This window comes from Leptodactylus fuscus, chromosome 7 (assembly GCF_031893055.1).
Source record: "Leptodactylus fuscus isolate aLepFus1 chromosome 7, aLepFus1.hap2, whole genome shotgun sequence".
Taxonomy (NCBI): domain Eukaryota; kingdom Metazoa; phylum Chordata; class Amphibia; order Anura; family Leptodactylidae; genus Leptodactylus; species Leptodactylus fuscus.
The window spans coordinates 9225254-9249708 of NC_134271.1; the positions used below are offsets into that span (position 1 = coordinate 9225254).

Sequence of the window (24455 nt, forward strand, 5' to 3'; positions counted from 1 at the left end):
TCCTCCCATATGGCGGCTCGGGGAGTGTTTGTCTCCTGAACACATGCATAAGGTCTGATTGATTCATTCAGCGGCTAAACAAAAATCTTCAGTTTCGCTTAAAATTGCAAATACCGTTTTACATGTCATTTTGTTTGGAAATACAACATTTTCCATTATTAAAAGAAAAAAAAAACCTCATGAAGAGGATCTTTTAGTCTCCTTGTCCACCTTTTCTTTTGGAAATGTATATTATCAAGGGCCCTATTCATACAAACGGATCGGATTCATTTCCATGTGAATGTCGCGCTGCACTTTCCACGGAGGAGACGCAGAAAGGCATCTTGATTGTGCGTCGTGCTGCTACGATTTGTGATTCAACCAGAATTACTCCTCTGAATGCACACACTTTGTTTAGCTCTGCATATCAGCAGAAAACGGCTCCAAAATTGTAGGGGTCTCCTCTGTCAATACGTACAACGGCCTAATCACCGCTCAGCACAGCCAGACCCCCGCTCAACATTTATTATTCATGAGCAGGTCCCAAGGACCAAACGCCGCGCCAAAGTTTACGGCCACAAAGTTCAGTAATGAAGAGGAAGTCTTTCTGTTGTTGTGGTGGGGCTAGTGTTGTTTTTCTTCCTTCGATACCCCGTAAGAAGGGTTTGTGGAGTCGGTGGACTAAACTACCGACTCCAACTTCTCTGTAGTTCCACAGACGGACTCCGACTCTGGACTCTTTCGGTCAGAAGCCGAATTAAAAAAAACAAACAAAAAAACAGTGATTGAAATCCTATCAAAGTAAATGGGTAACAAACTATAGATATAATTCATATAAAATATTATTTGTATAATATCATCATCATTTTCTCCCTATCAGTAGGTCTTTGGAGTATGGGAGAAAATCCAAGCGAACACGGGAAGAACATACAAACTCCTTGCAGGTGTTGTCCTTGGCAGGATTCAAACCCAGGACTCCAGTGCTGTAAGGCTACTGTGCTAACCACTGAGCCACCGTAGTATCGTCTTTTGACCACTGTCATAGTGGTTACACACAGAGCTCGACAGACTCCCTTGACTATAGTGGGGTCTGTCAGGTATCCGTCACTGAAATCGGTGGAGCGAAAAGTTTTTCGTGCAGGACTTTTTCGTCCACTTATTTAAGATGGAGTCTCTGGCATTCATGTGAACGTAGCCTGACACCACAGCCCTGCCTATAAGAGAAGGTCCAGCTGTATCACAGTATTGTCTGCTCAGACCAGTACTGAAAGGAAGGCCAGCGGCTGGAGATGCACGTCTTTACTCTCTGGTCAACAGATTGGAGTGTTGACAAGATGAATAAAATATATGACCTTTATTGTTCCAAAAAGTACTGCACAACGCGTTTCGAGCTCCACAAGTTCTTCTTCAGGTGAACACTTACTTGCCAGGTGAGGTCAGATGTGTGACCTGTACTTAGGAATGGGTAGGGCGGATGACTGACTCCAACGATTGATTGGATTAACGTGAAAGTAAATATGTTACAAACTGTACATCTGCTATCGATACAATATTGATAACTGTACATCATCATCAATATCTTATCGATAACTGTATATTATAATCTAAAATAGTTAACCATTGTATTTTGAGTAAATGTATTTTCTGTATCCAGCTCCACCAAAATCTTGCTCTAATGCCAAGACTCCACAGCCCTGATTTAGACAGAAGACGTAGGAAGTGATGTGACTGCTCCCGATAATGTAGCTACACCCAGAGCTTTGGAGTCAGAGTCGGGTGGGGGTGGTGAAGTTGCTGACTAGGACTACACTTTAATATAACATAATTTTAATGACCTTATACAATTTTTAATATTGTATAATTAGATATATGTTTTGTTACACATTTACTGTCATAGGAATTCAGTCATTTTTTTTTTTTTTAATTACTTCCGACTATGGAGTCGGAGTTGGCGGTTTGGCCAGGCCACGTCGTGTCGCCTTTTATCTCATCACCAGATTTTATATTTCACTTTTTTCTTTTTGGATTATTTATATTTTTTACAAACTCAGTTTTACTTTTTAATCTGAGATCTTGAATTCATCGCAGTTAGTTTTTTCTCAAAGTCGAGTCACTGGTTGGGTTACCTTTTGTCAGCGAAGATTCCCAATTCTGGGTCTGGACAGTATTCATTATACATGAGATGGATTCGGAGACCTCCGGAGAATTCACTTCAGATCCTTCTGGTTTTATGTCCTTTTGTATCTTTGTGTGTTTTTTATTTTTCATTTTTTTAACGGTTTTTTTTTTTTTTTTTTTTTTGTGCATTTATTATCTCACGCTGCAATTGCAAGAAAATAAAAGGACTTTCAGATTAAACATATTCCAATTATTTGCGATTTATTAAGGAAGCTATATGTTTTGGGAGTAGAAGCTTTTCCTTTGATGTCCTTCACATAGACTCGTTAATGATGCATCACCAAAAACAAAAAGATAATGACATTTGAGATAATAATGGGGCAGCTGCAGCCACAGAGCTTTTAATTTGAGGTGTATTTTCTGTAATGCGTCATGGATCCGGGAGGACAATGCCTGCCAGGCTGTGTGTATTCACACCTCAGGTACATTAGCAGAAGGGTCCATTCACACATGAAAGACGAGAGAGCCGAAGATCTCGAGCAGACTTTTTCTTTTTTTTTTTTTTGAAAGGTTGACAATGTCGCATCTGATAGTTTTCATGGCGGCTGATAATTGTGCTGAGTGTTTTTGTAACATTAGCGACTTGTAATCTCTCCGATAATGCGACAACCTGCTCGTGGCATTGTCCTGGCGCAAAGAATACAAACATCGCCACTTAAAGGGGAAGCGTCCACTAATGATGGAAAGGACGTTGGAGTGCTGAAATGGAAAATTAAAGCTGCCTTAAGACCGTTTAGAGGCCATTTTTGTAAGTGGACATTGAGCAGCACCCCGGGAACTTTGGGACGGTTATATAAAGCTGAACTACTGACTCCTCCCTTTTTAAGGCTCCTCCCCTGATGGTTACTTTTCAGTCATTCTCCTTGCTGCAACATAATAAGTTCAATGGGAAGATAGTACATGCACAGCAAGGCGGCAGAGTAAAGCACCAGGAACCAGTTGGACATCTGTTGAGATGATGCTACAATGGAGTGGTGTGGTGTGGATTCAGAAAGTGGCGCTACTTCAGGACTTACCGTGTTAGCAGTGAGGTCTGGTGGTCTCCTCCTGCCAATCTTGTCATAGCAAAACCTATCTGCTGCCCTGGCGTTTATTGTTGCTACATGGACCCAGTCACCATTGGTGAATTGTATACGTTTCTTAAATGGAACCCGAACCCTAAAACGCGCCTGTTGTGACTTGGACACAGGAGGGAGTGCCAAATTCTAACAGATTAGGGTGGTGCTTAATACTAATAGTCACAAGAATGACGTAGACATCAATGCCGAGGAAGCGCTACCTACTGGATCCACGGTAGGTCAAGGAGAACTTGATTTTAGCCACTCCATCTTAGCCTCTACCATTTTAGAAGTGGATGTTCCTTTTCTCTCTCTTTGTTCCGTAGAATTGATCTAGTGGTATAATTCCCCGCACGGTCTTGTGTTGGTGATCGTAGACATCCCTTCCCCATCACTTCAGTAGGGATGACTGTTTTGGTTTGAAGATATTTCTTCTGAGCTGTCTGTGTAGGGACCATTGGGATGGTGTCCGCTCTCAGGAGCTCCTGGGCTGGTCCTTGTGGCCAGGTTACTGAGGACTTGTTGATCCTAGAGTCTAGGGCAGCAAGGGCCAAACTTTTGGAAAACTTTTAAATGACTTTTAGAGGCTTAGCGCGGCCCTGTCATAGAATGCATCCCTGTCCTGCAGGGAGAATTCTTCTTCTCTCGTATAAATCTAAGGTTACATGGAGATATCTTGGGAGCTGTAGACTCATTCTGTGTAACGTCTTGTGAGCCAAGGCTTCAGTAAACGGTCATGGGGGAAACAAGACAATTGTAGAGGTGCCCGATGTGGGTGAGTGTCGACATCGCCTTCTGTGTGTGGGGATTGGGGGTCACCTTCTTTATGAAGTCACGGCATGTAGCAGGTGTCTCACCTGTTGTACTTTCGTGTCTTGGAGATGAAGGTGGATTATTTGCTTGAGGATATTACGAGCTGGCAGACGGTTCCACCTATATAAAAGTATAAAATCCTCCCCCTTTCCTTAAAGGCTTTTCACTCCTGTGTAAGCGGCCAGAAATGTGATCTCTGATTTCACTCCTTGTACTTGGCTCTTCTGTAGCATTCACCTCTCAGCTCTGGACTTGTGTACGGGATGTAGTGTTCCCTCCATCCCCCCCCACCCCCATAAGCCATAAGACTGCAGGGAAGAGGCATGGGGTACTGCCAGCTGGGCTTACTGCAGTGCAAAACTTTAGGCCTTTTTCCTATAAGTATCTAGTGACTACTGTAAGTAACAGTCTAGTATTCACATGACTGGATTACGTACATAGAGCTTGGCCCACATATGGTGGTTGGCGTAACAACTGGTGAAGGTGAGTTATGTCATCTCTGAAAAATTTACTCTGTCCATTGACGGTTGTGCGCTGTTTATTGTGCACTTTCTTTGCTCTGCCATTAACCGCATTCCCTCTGACCCTTCTTTTACTACTTTTCACATTTTTACACCACATGGGCAACCACCATTAAATGTCTGTACCGAACCTATGAGTGATATGAGCTACATGCTCTATTATTCCCTATTTTCAAGACCACTGCTTGTGGTCAGTGAATGCGAGTGCTCGTGATCCCCGGCTGTTTGCTATTGTATTTACCAGAGAGTTGCAGAGGACCTGTGTGAGTGTGGCGGAGGACCTGTGTGAGTGTGGCGGAGGACCTGTGTGAGTGTGGCGGAGGACCTGTGTGAGTGTGGCGGAGGACCTGTGTGAGTGTGTCAGAGGACCTGTGTGAGTGTTGGGGAGGACCTGCGGGAGCATGGCGAAGGACTGTGTGAGAGTGATGGAGGAGCTGTTTGGATGGCAATGGACCTTTGTGTAGATGGGGAAAGACCTCTGTGAGAGTAGTGGAGGACCTCTGTAACCACCATAATGTTTACATAAAAATTCTAATATTCTTGTAATATTTGACGCAAGTGTTTTTGGTTCTTTCCAGTGTCTCTTTTTGCTTTTCCAGTGATAGACACGGCGGGGGCCCTGCTCCTGTCACATAAGGCAACGTCAGTGACACTTGCAGCTTCTGGTAGCAACCAGTCGCACCGCAGGGCTGGAGGTTCATGTTCCATTAATTTCTACCACTTGCCTCTTTGCGATCGGCAGACTTACAGCGTGACATCAAAGATCTTCTGACAGCGCAGTTGTAGGTTCACGGCGCAGTTGTCTCCTGAAATTTTTAAGAAATGAATGAAATATAAATGATGAAATTTAATGGAAGATGCAGGATAGTGAGCGCAGAGCGAGATCGCCCCCTCCCCCTGCACAGACATTTTATTAGGGCTTTCATTTCCCATAGACGGCGATTATCTCACAGTCTGACCATTGGTCATGTCAAAAAGGGACATTGTAAGCAAATGAGAGGAAGCCGCTGACCATTGAGCGGAGGGAAAGTGCCGCCGCCGCCGTGACTTATTAGGACAGACACCAACAATGGCCCCAATTCCTATTTCCTACTCTACGCGGCTACATCCTGAGGAGTGAATTATGGGTCTCCAGAGCTCATTACCTTCATCATCAGCCCCTGCACATTATTACAGCTCCGCTTAATACAAGAGACAGAAATGGGGTGGGGGGAGGCACAAAATGGGGGGTACCTCATATCTTGATCATTATGTACCCTGGCAGTCATTTATAGAGAGAAAAATCAGGATAGTGCTATTAAGTCAGAGTATCTAAGCCTAACGTGATGCTGTCTGCTGAGCCAGTGTATCTAGGCCTATTCTGCCTGCTGAGCTGTGTATCTAATCCTATCCTGTGTGATACTGTCTGCTGAGCTGTGTATCTAATCCTATCCTGTGTGATACTGTATACTGAGCTGTGTATCTAATCCTATCCTGTGTGATACTGTCTGCTGAGCTGTGTATCTAATCCTATCCTGTGTGATACTGTCCGCTGAGTTGTGTATCTAATCCTATCATGTGTGATCATGTCTGCTGAGCTGTGTATCTAATCCTATCCTGTGTGATACTGTCTGCTGAGCTGTGTATCTAATCCTATCCTGTGTGATACATTCTGTTAAGATCTTGCTGTGTGTGTGGCCATTTTGAGATTTCTGAAATGTGTGAACATCCCCCTACCCTCTGGCTCCAGGTGTATTACCTATTGATTGCCTCCTTTATTTAGGCCTCAGAGCTGAAATCTTGAGATTTAGGGTTCTGTCCAACACTGTGAAGCCCGGCTATTATGGTGGTATAGTCCATGGCCTAACAATCAGGTTAGATTTTATTGTGACGTCACTTATTGTTACCCCTAATATTAACCTGTGGGATCCCATGGAAGAACATGCACACGTAGGGCTTCCCGCTCCTCACATTGGTTAATGCTGGTTGCAATAATGCCAAAATTTCTAATAAACATGGTGCCTCCACCTTTACCTCCACCTGTCTCTTGATTTTTAATCTTAGCAGTGAGATCTGGCTTGCCTTGGTTCTTACTTGGTTGCCGTTGTTTATGGTTACACTTTGCCCCTGTAGATACTCTGTAAGTTACTCACCCCTCTGGCTTGTTCGTGGCTGTGACCCCTCTGACTTGTCCGTCTCAGTCACCCCTCTGGCTTGTCCGTCTCCGTCACCCCTTTGGCTTGTCCATCTCCGTCACCCCTTTGGCTTGTCCGTCTCCGTCACCCCTTTGGCTTGTCCGTCTCCGTCACCCCTTTGGCTTGTCCGTCTCCGTCACCCCTTTGGCTTGTCCGTCTCCGTCACCCCTTTGGCTTGTCCGTCTCCGTCACCCCTTTGGCTTGTCCGTCTCCGTCACCCCTTTGGCTTGTCCGTCTCCGTCACCCCTTTGGCTTGTCCGTCTCCGTCACCCCTTTGGCTTGTCCGTCTCCGTCACCCTTTTGGCTTGTCCGTCTCCGTCACCCCTCCGACTTGCCCACTGTTCTCCTTGCCTACGGTCACACCAGCTTTGCAGCCCTGTGAAGATGTTGCTGTAATGTATGCAAGTGATTTTTTTTAACTTCAGTTTTCTTTTTCGCGTTGTTATTTTTGAGTCGTCTTTTCCTAAGATGACATCATGGGACGTGAACCCGGGGTAGATTTATAATTGCACCTATCACCACCAGCATTTCCATTCCGTGCATGATGAGACATAAGTGGCTGAAATCATTGGTTTTCTTGTAAACATTCATTGCTACACGGGAACGTAGGTGGCGTTTTGCTGATCTTTCCATTGGCCGCGTTGCGGCCTCATTTCCTAATTAACACCCAAGATAGAGGCTCGGTATTCTGTCCTTCATGGCGGGGGATGTCTCTGGCAATGGACGTGACCTTTGTAAAGAATATAAAACTCCTGTCTGATGGCATGGAAAATGTCAGCGACAAACCCCATATTTTTCTATTTTCCTTTAGCTTCGTCTTCCTCCCGTTTCCTGGGGACATTTTACCATAAAGCCCCCGTCACCTTTCTAAGCCACTAATTTATCCTACGGGAAAGAGGACGGAGCGAGACGTTACTCTCCACCCTGTGCTCGCCGTCGCATCCAGGTCTACAGCGCAAGCAACAATTTACGAAATTGTTCAGAAAGCTCCGCTGGTGCCGGGCGCTCGCCATCTTCACACGGCACGCTCAGGAATTTTTAGTCTAAACATAGCACAGATAAGATGCATTTCTGTTTGTCCGGAACGCGGTTGCACAATTAACCTGTGTGAGTTTTCTTGGCTAATAAAAGCAATCTCGTTTATCTGCTGCAGCGGTGGCGGCAGCGGCTCGTGTACTAGGGTGGAGCGCAGGGTGTCTAAAAGGGAATTTCTGACTTTTAAAGAGCTAGAGGATTAGAAGTATACAAAGTGGAAAAATTCCTTACAAATTGTCTTGAAGGTATTACAGGGACTTTCTGGGCTCAGAACATTGGCACGTTCTCTTTACCCGTGTGAGTGGTGACAATACATTGTGTCTGTTACACCTATCGATTCTTCTGTATATACAAGGCATTCGAGAGAAGACGTCTTCTGATCTTTTATACTATTTGATTCTTGATGTGTATAAAAGTGTAACATCTTATAAATCTGTCAGGCACCTTCAACGAGGGGCGTAACTACCACCTTAGAGGGCCCAGCTAGTCCTTGATACTTTTTTTTACTCCAGTAGGTAGCAGACCATTTTCTCTTGCCTATCCTTGCTTCTGTCTGCAGCTACCTCCAGGGGACATCGTATATTACATACTGGGCATCACGTCCTGGTGCTGTTCAGTGTAAGGAAGTTATATGTAGTATCTTCCGGAGGCGGCCATGTTGGAGAAATCCACTACCTGGCGGCCTAAAGTAACTCTGTGGGGGTCTGTATGTAAGGGTACTAAATTGTGTAGCCCTGCTTACTATATGGGGGCCTATATTACGGGCACTTATTGTGTGGGGGCATTTACGGGGACTGTATACTGTATGGGGCCTGTAATGTGGACAGTATATTGTATGGGGACTAGGGTTGAGCAATCGGGAAAGATCGGATCCTGATCGCCGATCGAGCAAATCTCACGATCGGGATCGGCTGGAAAATGATCGAAAATCGGATTTTAAAAATGATCCTGAAATCTCAAGATCGGCTCAACCCTAATGGGGACCAGTAAAGAGGTAATACTGCTGTATGGGGGTGGGGACCACAGTCAAGAGCTTGCTTTGAGGCTTGGTCTTTCCTATTTGCGCCCCTGCCTTGAACATTATGTGACATGCTGTGTACCGGGCAGCTGACCCCAGATTTTTTTTGTGTGTGTTGTGTTTGACATTCATTGTATTGTCTTTATGTCATGGTTAGGTCACACTTCTATCCAAATATAATGTGACCAGTAGACCAAGTTGTCAGGACTTTAATGGATAGGAGTTGTCAAACCTGGGCATTGTGTCCGGGGCAGGTTCCAGATCCACCTAGGCCATTCAGTGACGCTGTGAGCTCTGTCTACACCACTCACTGACTGTGCTGTTACTGTTCCATGTCATGGGGGTAGCGGTTTGGCAATGCAGGGGAGGCGGTAATATCTTCCTCCTTTCTACCTGCCTGACAAGCGAATTGCATTAATCCACCTCCATCACTTTGGGAGTCTTGCAGTCACCGTTGTAGGCGCGCAGGACGGTCTTAGAGTGCATTGAGCTGCTGTCATGTTTTTGTCTCCGGGTACAGTAGTGCGCATGTCCCGCCATCAGACGCTGCATTGTGTAATTACATTGTAGTGAGGAGAATGCGGAGAATCTTGAGTGTAATTACACCACATATGTATCAATTGACACCTCATATTGCTTGACAAAACCCGTCACATCATTCTCTCACCCCAAACCAAAGTAAGAGATGCTGATGTCAATTGCACAAGTCTTCAGCTGCGGATTTTAACACCCCTCCAAAAGTAAAAAAAAAAAAAAATAAAAAAAAAATAAGAAGCAACACCCCACAGTCTGCCTGCTGCCGACATAGAGGCCTTTATGCTCAGCAGACAGGCCCCGGACTAGTAAATTCAAGTGAGTGTTATTTGATTCGACAAACTCCCCGTGAGCGCATGTCCGGCACGCTGCACCAGAGCCGCAGCGCAATGATAGATTTTTATGAACTGCTTCTGTTTTTATTAAGGATAATGAGAACCGTGTGTTTGGCCTCGCGAACAAAACTTCTCTGACCTTTTATGTGACCCACCTGTTGTGCTTTCACAAAGCATAATACTAACCGTATGTGCCAGTGATCTGGAGTATCGCAGCGTGTCAGCACCCGCCAGGAGAAAACCTCATCTGTCTGTTACCGCAGCAGATGTAGAAATATCTCCCGCAGCAGCCGGAGCAGGACAATCTGCAGGCCGCATCTGATGGAGACAATTTATGGAGATACAGAGAGAAGTGGGGGCCTAGTATAATAATACCGTATACTGTACACATGTATAAGAATATGTACTGTATATATAATAGTCACTGCACTCAGTCTACAGAGAGAAGTAGGGGCCTAGTATAATAATACCGTATACTGTACACATGTATAAGAATATACTGTATACTGTATATATACTAGGCACTGCACTGAGTCTACAGAGAGAAGCAGGAGCCTAGTATAATAATACCGTATACTGTACACATGTATAATACTAATATATGTTGTATATATAAACTAGCAACTGCACTGAATCTACAAAGGAGAAAAGGAGAGCACTGATACAGCATAGGTCCTAAACTAATATAATGATCATTCTCCCATACCCCCAAGTGTCAGCGTGTCATTATCCTGTACTCCAAGTGTCAGCATGTCATTGTCCTGTACCCCCAAGTGTCAGCCTGTCATGATCCTGTACCCCCAAGTGTCAGCGTGTCATTATTGTCCCCAGGTATCTGTTCTTTTGTATCGTACCCCAGTTTTGCTCCGATGACCCTTATTTGAGATGACGCCATTTGTATATTTGTGATGACACCGGCAGCCGCACGTTACTCCATATGATGATCTAGTGCACCACAAAACACTATGGATACAAATGGGTAGTAAAGTGCTCCCTCCTCAGGACAGACATGGAAGTGCCCCATAGTTTTTATAGCCTTAACCCTTCAAATTCTGGCTGCAGTTGTCACCATTCAGAGACGGGTAGCAGTGGTGGCGACATCATCAGAACGTTACACAAACAGACGCCGCAATTCTCCGCAGCATTGTATGTTTTTATAAAAATGGATTTGTTAATCAAAAATAAATGTGGATGTGGAGATTGATGATATTTTCCTATGTCCTTATGGATAATTTGACAGTCAAATCTCTGCCAGCAAATCCTATCGATAGCCGCGATGAGACACGGGGATCGCTGTAACCCCATCACTTCTGGATCACTTCATTCTGTCCTCGGTAAATCCACTATGTGATTGAAATGTGAGTTGTCCGATTGATTTTCTGTCTCCGTTAAGGGCTCGTGCCGGCGGCTGTGTTACGGCTCCATCTTGTACGGAGGTGTAAGAGCTGCCATAGGTCTCCGCTGAACCCCGCATGGCTCTGATTTACTGAGGATTACCAAGGATTTCTCCGTCACATTCTGTATGAATAGCGTCCAGACGGAAGCGGCGCTAGTGGCAGACATCACTGCGCACAACTCCTCCGGTATAGGCTGGGGACCTCAGGGTTTGGCTGTGTTCACACAGACAGGATGCTTGTCCATTATAGCAAGATATGAAAAATAAAAAAATATGTGAAGAATAAAACCTGAATGTCTGCAATTCCTATCATCTGTAGACTGACACTGCATATGGTGTGACTGTGAGCTCCTGGGGACAGAGATGATGGGAGTCATCAGTTCTTTTTCCCGGGGCCGTATGTTCCGTCACCCGGAAAAAAAGCGACATTCTCATTCTTTCGGGCGGATTCGCCTCGCGACATCCGCCTGAAGACACTCCCGGCTAGGCCCATTCATTTGGGCTTAATCTGGAGCATCCAGTTGCAGCTAACCGTATTTTGGTCCGGAACCTGAGGCGTATTATGGTAGGATCTACTCCTATAATATGATGATCTGCTTCTGTATAATGGTGAGATCTACCACTATGTTATGGTGGGATCTACTATTACATTATGTAATCTATTACCGGATTGGATGATGGAAACTTGCGATCACTACTTTGTAATGGGGGAGACTGTCCTGTGATCTGTTACTTGGACGATGATTAATTTCTTGGGAATCCATGTGAGGATAGTAGGAAAGATTCATTGGGATTTCCTATAGGATGGTAAAATGTGGTGTCCCCGTTCCACTACGGAGGGGACTGTCCTGGAGACCAGCGGTGATCACATTGTATGGCCCCTCATATATAACAATTCCTCATTGTCCCTCATCTCGAAGGATAATTCTTCCCTTCTGGTACCGCGCTCCCTTCTGAGACGCGACCCTCCGCACGGTCTTGTGTGACTTTGTCCGCTCACACGTGTGACATTGGTAACGTTGTTCTCATGCAGAAAATAATGTTGTTGTATGATGTGTGATCACAGCTGGAGGGAATGTTAATTCTGCCGGACAATGTGTCTCACCCGAGCTTGATGACACTAGAAAACATATTCTAACACTTAGCCGTCTCCATGCAGCGTGGATCCATTATTTACGTATAAACGCCTCGTCCTGCGCCCGGCAAAAGTGTTCACAAGACACGGTCGCTGTATTCAACGGAGAACATTCTTAGATAGCAATCCCTAATACTCTGTCTGATCTTCTGGGGAGGATTAGTATTTGTAACCAAATCCTGTACATTGAGGGGATCAAGGAGGAAAGGATTCTTCACTGTCAGAGCAGCCACAAGGATCCTATGGTGTGCGAGATTCTTTATATTTCCCAGCGGTGCTCGATATTATAAATCTATATAATATTGTCCATTTATGGGTTGTCTGCCATCTTGGTGCCTTCTTCCCCTATGACCCGGTTACTCTAATGTAACGTACATTTCCGATAACGGCCTTGGCTCTGCAGCGATGGTGGACACACATTCTCATGACCCTTGCTTTGTTCTGTGTCGTATCTAAGGCCAGTAAGTGATAGATCGGTGCAGCCTTCCTATACCTTATGTTTGATGATGCTGACAACTTGTCTACATAGTAGAGCAATCTCGGGATTGGGTGTCAGACTGGGATGACATGACACCACATATAGGATGAATGTAGGTCATTGCAGGTGGGTTACCGCCATGCCGGAAAACTATGGATGATATAGGATTGCAAGTTCATCCTGTCCTGAACCATAACGTCAGGACAGGTTCCAGCAGCCCCATATGAGGACTCCTAATTGTTCCCACTGATTAATCTGACATGTAACAACCCTCCATGATGGGTCCTTTGCGGCAGACACAGATGTGGCGACACATGGAGGTCACGGTGGCGTCCGATGCCAGCAGTGTTCGGGGAGGCACATACGTGCAGTGACTTGTATGGCCGGCCCGTAGATGAAATCCTGGCAGTGTCTCTCGTCTTCTTTGATGTGATTCCAGGATCACACCAGAGGAATATGATCCACGTGATGCTACAAGTATGTGATGGCGGGCCGTCCTCCTGTAAGCTGACTCCCGCTATTGTCTGCAGGTCCTCACATTACATACCATGTACTCTAATCATTCTGGATAGAACCGGGCCACTATTAACCCCTTACTCACCGGGGAGCCCAACATAACATGGGTGTCCGGATATCGGAGCAGATGATGCCAGGCAATCTGCTTGTGACTTTCTATATTTGCTGCTTATCCAGTGAATGTAAATGTCTGAGGGTCCGGGGCTTTCGAGTCTTCTGTGTTGCACAGAATGTGACATAATTCTCCCTACAACCAGATTACACCATTGATCCGTACATGACTTCTGCTGCAGATGTGGAGGTAATCCCGAATTAGTGGCTTGCACCACTGTCATACCACCACTCACTATGCAGCTCACTCTGTGCTAGAGACTCCGATGAACCATGATGTTTCATTGGCCCAAAGGCTCACCCATCAGAGTTATATCTGTTACTGGGAAAGCAAGGTCCCAAACATTATGAACCAACTTACCCATGATCCTGAAAGGTAAATCTGCCTGGTATTACATGGGCAACCAGTATGGTTGCTTTTGCAGGAATTGTCACGTTGCTGTCCTATATCGGTAACGGAAGTCAACCAACTTTGAAGACTGTTGGGTTAACTCTCTCTTGGTACTGATATCACCCCTGTATGCCCTGGACGCTCCCAGAAATCATGGTACCTCTCCCTTTTGGGCTCTTTGTATTTCTGAGCTTGGTTTGTTTTTGAACTGCTGCTTAGCCAAATAAAGTGTGGTTTCAGTAACAACTTTTTTTTTTTGCTCCTTCATAAACTACAAATGTATCATGTTTAGAGTGAACAATAAAAATAGACTATCTACCGCTAGCTGCAGCGGGAGAGAAAGGTAAACTACTTATCGATAGCTGCAGCTGGAAAAGAAAATAAATTACCTGTCGCAAGCTGCTGCGGGAGAGAAAGGGACTCTTGGAGTTCTCAGCTATGAAGGACCCTGTTCTTGTAGATATGATGGGAGCAGTAGGTATAATATTGTCTCCATTTTGGCTTCGTTTTTGTAGCAGATTTGACCAGTTTTAGATAATTTTTTTAATTTGGCAAACAAAAAGATCTTATTTCCTCCCTGGTACCCACTGGTCCCCTCCTCGCCCTGTCTTACTGATCGATCATGGCTGAAGTTTGTACTTTGGGTCTCATTGCACTTTTCTTTCTTCTCTCCGCAGATCAGTTTCATGAATTCACAGGCCGCAGAGCAGTGACTTGTGGCCCCGCAGCGGTTTTCTAACCTTTATGTAAGTACCAGATATTTACCCTATTTATAAATGATGCAGATGTTGCAGTAAAGATGGCGGCTGGGGTAAGAGGATGTTCATTGTTGAAGAGTACACTGGTCTGGTTTTACCCTGATTGCACAATGCCAGTCTGCTGCAGCGGAAAGCAAACAAGATATTGTCATGTATTCGAAGGGGCAAGGGTTCTAAGAAGAGATTATTTTACCCCAGTACTAGTCCAGTCGTGTCAAAAATTGATAAGCTATCTATAGGGTAGGCTATTGGTTTGATGGATCCCATAGAAGACGGGCCCTGGTGGGCTGTGTTGTATATTTTGTGTACATACGGTGTTATAAAAGTGATGGGTGGAAGGTTTATTGGCATTGTGTGCTGACTTTTGCTTTGTTTGGGGCATCGGTGAGGTTGTGATATCGGCTTAGGTACAAGCTATACTCATCACAGTCTAAGGGCAGATGCCTCTCAAAAAGAAAAGATCAAAAGATGTAACGTGATGTGGTCTCCACCAAGAAAGTCACTTTCCTCTGCCTCCTGGGTTTTTTCCTTCCTTTTGCTCAGTGGGCAGGCCCTTCCTGGTGTGACATCACAGTTTTGCTTTGTACTGTCAGCCAATCAGCGGTCCTCTCCCTCTCACAGCATTCTATCTGTAGTTTACAGTGAAAAGCTGCAGCTGCATCTCCCTCCTACTCCTCCATCATAGAGAACTGAGGAGGTGAACAGAGAAAGGTTGTCAGACTGAGAGTTACATAGAGGAGCAGGGCCCGCAGCAGCACAGAGTATTTCAGGAGAGGATTGTTCTGATTGAGGAGGCCACACAATGATGCTATGTTCACATCTGAGCCGGGAAGTCCGTTATTCTGGTCCGTTGGAGAACTAGACTGGAAAATTGCGCTGTGAAAATAGCAGACATTATTGGAACCTTTGGCTATAATGAAGGTCCGTCGGGGTGTCCTCGGGACGCAGTGCTGCAAGCTCAACTTTTTCGCCTGGCGATTTATGATGGACACCTGACGAGCCCCATTATGGTAAGCCGTGTCCCTTGGGCTCTGTTCGTTCCGCTATTTATTCGTTCCATTTTTCTTTTCTTCTGGTCGGATCAGACAAACGGACACCCAGTACAGATTTGAGTATCGCCTTACCCTCCAGTTCCTGGCGTTTCTGGCGCAAGTTGTCTCATCATTTCCGTGTATGGAGCACTTCGGTCATTAACATTACCATGATGGTCTCCAGATGCAGCAGCTTCTCGTGTGCGGTATTGTGGGCAGTGCGGAGCGTCTTACCACACTACCTACCCCAGACACCCCGCCACACAGGCCTGAATGTGCCGCTTACAGCTGAAGGCTTCTCCATGGGAGCGAGCAGCGGCTCATTTTACCTGAAACAACCCCGGTCAGCTGATGTAAGTGATTCATTGTTATTGCCGAGTGACTGTAAGATGAGTCCGGGCAGGAAGGGCGCACATGACGCTGGCCGCAGCGAGCGCTATTTACAGCGCGGTCTTGTCATAGTGAAAGCTATCGACAATAACACGGACGCTGCTGTTTTGGGCCGATCAGCTCAGCCTGTAAGTTACACCTGAAATCCGAGAGAATGCGTGTGATAAAACACATACAGGGCAGATATTTATAGCGCCATCTGCACTCCGCCGGTTACAGCCCTTCGCCCCTTGTCTGCACAATGCACCTGTTCTGTATTATTTATGTCAGTGTAAATATGTTCCCCTAAACCAAGTCGGCCCGTAGGAGCGGCTCATGTGTCTGATGACGGAGGGCGCTGTGCTCTCACATGTATCACAATCACTGCATGGGACATTAGTCACATCCAAAGCTGCATTCGCAGTTGCTGCCACTTGGAATATAGGACAAAAGAAGCAGGAAAATTCTGAAAATAGCTGAAATATGAATGCAGCTCTGGCTGTGGATGGAGTATAAAATATGAATCATCTTGGTAACCTCGGAAAGTTCTCATATGTTTTTTTTTTTGTGTGTGATATTTTGCAATCTGATTGTCGCTGCACTCATGAGGTCACTTGATGACATCACAGCGCTAAGAGGGATCAGTGGGTGGGATTACCCTCCTGGCGTGGGGAGCGGGTGGGATTGGTTCTTCTCCGCTCACAGCTCCTTCGCTGACATTTTGGAAAGCCAAGGAAGTAGGTGGAAACCTGAAGCTGGAATCTGCCCTGAGCGCCGCCCGGCCCATCGGCGATTGTGCTTCCCACACGTTTGTACGGTGGTGCGGGGAATGAGCGGTGACAGAAAGTCTCGCAGCGGGTGTGTGCGCTGTCATCCCGCCTGATTTATAAAGTGAAACCTCTCATTTACATGTAGCAGAGCCGGAGCGGGCCCTGCGAGGGGAGAGGGGGGATTTATATGAAGTATGAACAGCCACGTATTGTGTCCAACTGTAATGTAAACCGCAGGGCGATTGTGAGGGGCAGGGGGCGGCGCAATGCTGGTGGTCCACAGATGACATCATCGGGCATGGGTGCAGGCACCTCGGCTTTTACACGTTCTGCCTCTAACTCAGGGGCGACGACATCACCAGCTCTGACTACAGAAGATAAGGTGTCGCCTCCAGAACATACCTGGGTGTACGATAGTCTGCAGGACACAATAGTATAGGTCTATTAGGAGATAGAGGGGTGGAGCGATGTTCTGTACAGGGTCGGTAGTATAATACTCTGCAGGATATATTCATATGTATTAGGCAGGAGGCAAAGGAGGACAGAGCGATGTTCTGCAGAGACGTCAGTGGTGTAATAGTCTGCAGCACACATCTGTATGTATGGGTCCGTGTTGGTGCGGTCGTGTTGGTACATTCTGAGTTTATGAAGCGTTAGAGATGAGTGGAGCGATATCATAGGCCACAGATGTCAATGTCTGATCTCTATGAATATGGATAAGACTCTCCAGGAGGAATCGTCCAGATCACAGATGACTCCAGACCCTCAGACTAGTCCTGGGAGCTCTTCAGAGATGGAGACGTCTTACAGCCACTCCAGATGTTGTTTAGGATTTTAATGGGGCTCTACTATGATAGGATGTGTGCTGTAGTCTAGACCTAGAAGTATTATCTATCTATCATCTATCTATCTCATATCTATCTATCCATCCATCCATCCATCCATCCATCCTCCTTTCTTTCTCCTATCTATTTCCCTCTCCGTAGAATAACTGGGGTTGATTGCAGATAATTGGAGGGGCTGCGGTGGATGATTTTTTGGGAGGCTCTCAGCGATGTGCGGTGGTTCCGCTGATGATACCGTCAGGTTAATGAGTGTAATTTATCAGCCCGGTCATTATCTCTTTTACTGTCCCTACAGTCCCTGTAACCCCGGGGGACGGGCCAGTGCAATTAACCCCTTCCCTCCCACAGGTGCTCTGCTCCAAACCCAGGTTATTAAATTACCAGGCAAATGAGTCCATGTTCATAGCACAGGGGAAATATAAGGAGGATGAAGGCATTAATTCCATCCATACGATGCTGCCAGCTCTGTCCTGGCTCCGCTCGCTCCTTCTCTGCCGGCAGACACTGATCACGCACCGTTCACTACATTCACAGATACGGTCACATCATTGGGTGGTCTGGAGGAGACCCTCTTAATCCAAACCTACCCTCCACGTGTGATACCTAAAGCAAGGTGGCCTGTAACCCCGTGAATGCTGGTGGGATTTTGCTAAGGTGACATTAGCTAATTCAGAATTGCATAGTTTGCTAATTGCGGACATTGACAACACCACCTTTACAATCTACTTTCTCAGTGTGAACACCTAGAGAATTGCATCTATGCGTCACTCGCGTACACGCGTTATTGCGACTACTATCCTCGATTCATAATATCATAAGGATCCCTAAAATATGGAGTGCAGAGCCGTATCCTGAGCTCTGCCCTATAACCCTGGCGCGATCCTTCCTCCCCGATACTCAAGTGTAAAATAATATGTGTGAAAATAAAATAAAAGAAGAAACTTTGTATCCAAATACAATTAGAATTTTCTTAAGTGCCCAAGCAATTCCTTAGTGATCGCCGGCGCTCTGGATTCGCCTTACATTTCCATTTTATGTTTGGACCTGAGACAAAAAGTCATTTGGATCTTCCAGACGTCACCGTGTAATGTGCTGAATGCCTTGAAGATTGGAGAAAAACTCGGAGAGAATGCGTCATCGAGAGCCGATGTATGTGTCACTACATCGAGACGCCCACATGGCCCCCGAGGACTGGAATCCTAACTATTGGGGCACATTTTATTACAATTAAATAAATTCCCCCATTGTACGCCACGTTCTCTGCTTCACATCCCAATCCAACGCGTTAGGTCGAGACCTTAAAGAGGCGGTGTCCTGTCTCCTGTAAGAAAAACTTCATTGGTGAGGACTGAGGAGCTCTCCGGCCTTCTAATATACAATTCGGCAAATTTATTAGGGCTGACACTTTATACTCCAGGCGTAAACCTCCATTGGAATAAATTGCACCAGATTTATTAAAGGAATGTAAACCTCAGTAGGTTCACACCAGCGTCACTGTTTCTGGTCTGTCGGAGAAGCAGAACGTAAAAATTGATCCGTTCAATGACCGATGCAAACTGAGTCCGGGGACCCCATTGATGTCCGTCCTTTCGCAATTTCTTATAGAATGGCACCGATGACTTCAAACCGAGACTCCGGTGTAGAGGTGAACACAGCCTGAAACATTTTTATGTGATCCTAAAGAGAGAAAAGGAAATCTACGGCTGCTTTGCGTTTATGCAAATTGTTGCTTACGTTTGCGCCATTTTTGTTTTTAGATTTGATACATTTGCAGGAATATTTTTGGCCGTAACTTCTACATTCCAGGGCCAAAGAAGTTTATGTGCAGAGGCCGTGATCTAATACTTTATATAGAGCTGTGGGTTAAGCCATTAACCTGGAAATTTGTCCTGCTGGATGCTTAGCTCACGGACGATTGTCTGCCCTGGATGAAATGGAACAAACCCTCCGCTGTGAAAAGTATCAACCTTTTAGTATTCCCTTTTATCATGCATAGATCCTAAAAGAATATCATTTTATCCATTCGGATTGTAACACAAAGTGCAATGGATTAAAATCCGTCACATTTAGGCTCACGACTCTTTATACATTTGACGCATATTTTTTTGTTGTGGTGTCGAAAATCGGATCTGCATCTGCAATAAACTGGTGTAGATGGATGTTAAATTTTACACAAATTCTGCATTAATATTTCAGGATCTGTGGGTCCTAAAAGAGGCACTGCTTCTCCCACTAAACTTTGAAAAGATGGGCAGAGAAATGAACTGGCCGAAGAACAAATTTTTATGGCTAGTGCCAAAATTTGCAACTTTATGCTCCATACAAGCGTAAATCTGATTGGTTCATTGAGAAAGGCCTGGACTGTCCTGTGATAAAATCTTTTCTCAGACCTGTACCCAGTAATAATTGGATCCCGATCGCTGATCGTCCTGCAATCACTCTGCATCCTGACTGGATCGGTTTATGGATCTGGCCACTAGCAAAGCTTTGATCAGCACCGTAATCACAACTTCTGGATTCTGTAAGATGTCATCGTTTTCTGGAGACAGAACTGGGCAGAGTCTGATGAGTCGTGGAGCGCACTTTATGGATTTATATAGAAGTGACGCCAGTGTAATCCGATTGATTCATTGACAGACGACTGGATGGCCCTGTAATAGAATTGATCTTTAGACCAGTGATTAGTGATTGGAACCTAAGTGATCGCTGATCGTCCTCTGCATCCTGACTAAATCGGATGATGTTAACGTATAGAATTTTTTTTTTTACAAAACTTTAATCAAAAACATGAGCAGAATTTCCTGGATTCCACGAGACGTCATCATCTTCTGAAGACAGAACTCTGCAGAGTCCGGCGAGGCGTTCCATCCCGGAGCGCGCTTTATGGAGTTATTTGGAGGTGACGCCGGCGTAATCGGAGCGCCAGAGCTGTGTTTACCCAGGGAAGCATCCGGCATCCAGAGAACAATTGAGGCAGTAATTGCTGCGAGCAGCCGCTGCAGCGTGGGTCATTCCCTGGGAGAGGCGGGATGGGTGTGAGCGGAGCACGCCACGCCGCTTCTGCTTTCCAGCGACGAGCTCGGCGTAAGGCTTCCAGTCGGATGTTATTTGAAAGCTGTCAAACCATGTTAAAAAAGAGCGAATCGTCAGAGGCCCCCGTGGCCACGACTGAACATGTAGCCTTGTCTCTCTCATTATAAAATGCATGTTTATAAAGTTCCGCAGAGCATCCAATTCCCTGTTCATTTATATCAGCAAGACTTAACTTGCTCATTAATCTAAATTCTTTTGCAACTTTAATCTACATGTTTAATTAATCATAAAATGAGGCCGTCAGTAATTCCAGCAATGTCTGCCTTCTTATCAGATGCATTTAATCACTCTTCTGTGCTCTCATTTGGAAACACCTGAATTTGTCGAGAGCAGTTTAAAGAAGAATAAATTATCCTTTGTCAGTGTACTTCACTCAACTAATAAGAGAAGCGCCCCCCGTTTGTCATCCTCTCGTCCCGCGCCTCCGCGTACCGACGAATTACACAATTGCCGACAGATGGGAATCACAGCCTCGCACCCGAAGGGTCGGGGGGCCTTATTTAATTCATCGCTCTTATTTACAACTAATTAAGCCATGTCATTTTGGTTTTAATGAGAATAACCTCTGGCGATTCAATGGATTCGCTAAAATATTTCTTGAAATCTATATTGGCAATTTAGTGGAGTCAGCTTTAGGTGTCAGATTGACAGAGGGGGGGAGGAAAAAAAACCCTTCCGAAATCGGAATGTAATTATTGAGATTTCCTCTCGGATCGGCGACACGTTTCTGTTCTGTGAGAGACGGGAGCGCTTTATTTTTACCATTTCTAGACATTATCGCGCTGCATAATATTCTCTAGCGACTTCCTGACAACTTTACTCTCCGGGAAATTTCCTCTCCGGAACCATTGATTTCTTATTCAGAATTGGTCTTGTATGGGCCATGTGAAGAAAAAGGATTAAATGTTGATGGTTTCCAGGTTGGAGGAGGCAGCGGAGCTGTGTAATGTAACGTGTCCTTCTAAGGCTGGGTTCAGATTTACATTGGCTCTCCGATACTGTGTCTATCTAAAAACACCAGTCGAAAAAGTCCTGGAAGCCAACTATATTGTCTGGCAACTTCAGTTAAAAAGAATGATCACCTGACAGACCCCATCTTACTCAATGGGATCCCTTGCGCTCTGTTGGCGGTCCGTTTATTTGACAGACCCCATCTTACTCAATGGGATCCCTTGGGCACTGTTGGCGGTCCGTTTATTTGACAGACCCCATCTGACTCAATGGGATCCCTTGGGCTCTGTTGGCGGTCCGTTTATTTAACAGACCCCATCTTACTTAATGGGTTCCCCTGGGCTCTGTTGGCGGTCCGTTTATTTAACAGACCCCATCTTACTCAATGGGATCCCTTGGGCTCTGTTGGCGGTCCGTTTATTTGACAGACCCCATCTTACTCAATGGGTTCCCTGGGGCTCTGTTGGCGGTCCGTTTATTTGACAGACCCCATCTTACTCAATGGGTTCCCTGGGGCTCTGTTGGCGGTCCGTTTATTTGACAGACCCCATCTTACTAAATGGGTTCCCCTGGGCTCTGTTGGCGGTCCGTTTATTTGACAGACCCCATCTTACTCAATGGGTTCCCTTGGGCTCTGTTGGCAGTCCTTGTACCTGACAGACCCCATCTAACTCAATGGGTTCCCTCGGGCTCTGTTGGCGGACTGTTTGCCCATTCTTCCGGTCTTCCGATGAGCCAAAGCATGGACACCCAACACTAGCTTAAGAAAAGCAATCTCATAAGGTGTGTCCTTTGGGAGTGAGTTACTGTCCAGGTGGGCTCTAGAAAATGTTACATTGACCACCGGCTGCAGAATGATGGGAAGCTTACAGATCTCCCTGGACCAAACTTGCAATCTCAAGTTAACTTTTTGATTTCTTTTTTTTTTTCCTCGTCACTTTTTATGTTTTGCCTTGAAACGTAATATAAGGGAAAGGATTGCAGAAGTATTGGCCCCCTCCAACTTTCGCAGAGAAATTTTTGGAATGTGCAGCGTTTTCATAAGTATGTGTCAGGTTCTGCTGTAGGACGACTTTACGACCCCTCTCATTTTTGCCATACGTTTACTTTTTCGCTTTCTCATTTTTATGCTTTCTCTTTAAAGTCTGCGTGATAAAGTAAATTCTTACTGTTCACATCTAGTCGTGATGTTACCGTCAATAGACAATGGTGTGAATTTTCTCTACCCACATGACATACAATGTGAATTACTTGTCAATGTGAAGACAACGTGATATGATGAGCAGAGACAACACAATGGGGTGTACAAGGCGTAAATAGTCGTGTGTTTTTTTTTTTTTTTTTTTTTTTTTTAATTTGCAACTTTTTATTTTTTTTGTGCTGCCGTCTCCAATTTCTCACCAGTCAGATTTATTATCTTTTACAGCCGAAATATGGCGCAAATTTTGGAAATCTACACCACTTATGAGCCGGCATAAATTTTCTTTTAGGTGCTCATTTATGAAGAGGCACACTCTCTGTTGGCGATGAAGTTTTTTGCTGTTTTTTGGACCATAGAGGGCACTCTTTTCATTGCAACGTTACAGTAGATCAGTGAGGGGGGTATGTTTTTTGTTATACCAGCGCCTATTGTTTAAATTCCCAGGGATTTTGTCGACTGTTCTATGGTAAAATGGCAGAGCAGTCTCGAGAGATATACGACCTCCTGATTGTAGATGTGACTTACGAGGACAATGAACTTGACTGTCAGGAAGAAACATCCGGAGAACGTCGCTCTCATCGCTGAGGGATTAATAGACAGACAAAGTTGATTTTTAAAACCCGTTTTCTCCTGAATCCTCATCAACCAAATTACCAAGAAAATAACAAATTAATATCTTTTCCTTTGCAGCTGTGCAGTGGAAGCAGAACGAGGACTCGTTAAATTAATTAATCATTTCAATTACAGCTCCTTCTCCAGAATAGACTGATTCCTATCAGGGCACATAAGCCAGTGACCCGCTCTATCAAATCACAGTTAACACCTCAACTTCCGAAAGTTTATTTTCCCCCTGGAATCTCGTCACAAGAACTGTTGACGTTACAGCAAATACTAAGGGCGACTGTGTAGATGTAATACTCTACGCCATCACATCTAGTATCCAACCAAACCACCAAGGACATGTAGCCTTCACGAAAACCCAGATACCTCCATGACATCTAGAGAAATACCTAACCAAGCATCCACTCTAACACTTGACCTCTGGGGTCTGGGCGACCCTTGGAATCTTTATCTTTATTGTGTATTCGCCATAACAACATGGGGTGTCCTTAAAGGAGTTGTCCATGAAGTAGAGTAACCCGTGTGGAGGCCAAGGGGAATCCTACATATTTGGCTCTCAAAGTGTCAGGGAGGATTTTATGGAGACTGAAATGCTCCCAGATTTCAGGGGGTTTTCCAAAGTTTCCATAGCACCACTCTCCTTGGTGTTGTGGAGGTGTTCAAGCATTAAAGGGACTATCCAGCAATTGAACCAACCCATATGGAAGCCTGATTTGGTGTAAAAACAAAAATCCGCATACTTGCCTATCCCAGGTGCTCTGTTGTCTGCTGCTGGTGTCTCTTTGGACTCATGCTGGTGCATCAATGCCGGAAGTGACCGCTGAGACCAATCAGTGACCTTAGGAGCTGTTAAGGAACCAGTGACATATATGAGTGATGTCACCAGTTCCTTGCGAAGCTGCCGAGTGGTCTCAGTGGTCAGCGGATTTCCAGTATTGATGCACCAGCTCAAGAACAAATAGACGCGAGTGGTCGACAACAGTAAAAGTCGAGGACAGGTGAGTTTTATTTTTATTTTTTGTTACCCCCCTCCCCAGGCCTTCACAGCTCCAATTCCTGGACAAGCCGTTTTAACACTTGAGCACCTCCATGATACCAGGAAGAGCGGTGGTGCTATGTGACAGGCACCTTGACACCATGAAAA

At 45.3% G+C, this 24455-nt stretch overlaps 1 protein-coding gene across 9 annotated transcripts in view; it reads left to right on the plus strand.

The window, feature by feature from the left end:
- SOX6 (SRY-box transcription factor 6) overlaps nucleotides 1–24455 on the plus strand; it is a 279833-nt gene that overhangs the window by 23751 nt on the left and 231627 nt on the right. For all 9 annotated transcript variants that reach the window (XM_075280972.1, XM_075280975.1, XM_075280971.1 and 6 more), the window contains one exon: nucleotides 14350–14418. The gene's annotated coding sequence lies outside the window, so the exon portion shown is untranslated. The remainder of the gene's footprint in view (nucleotides 1–14349; nucleotides 14419–24455) is intronic.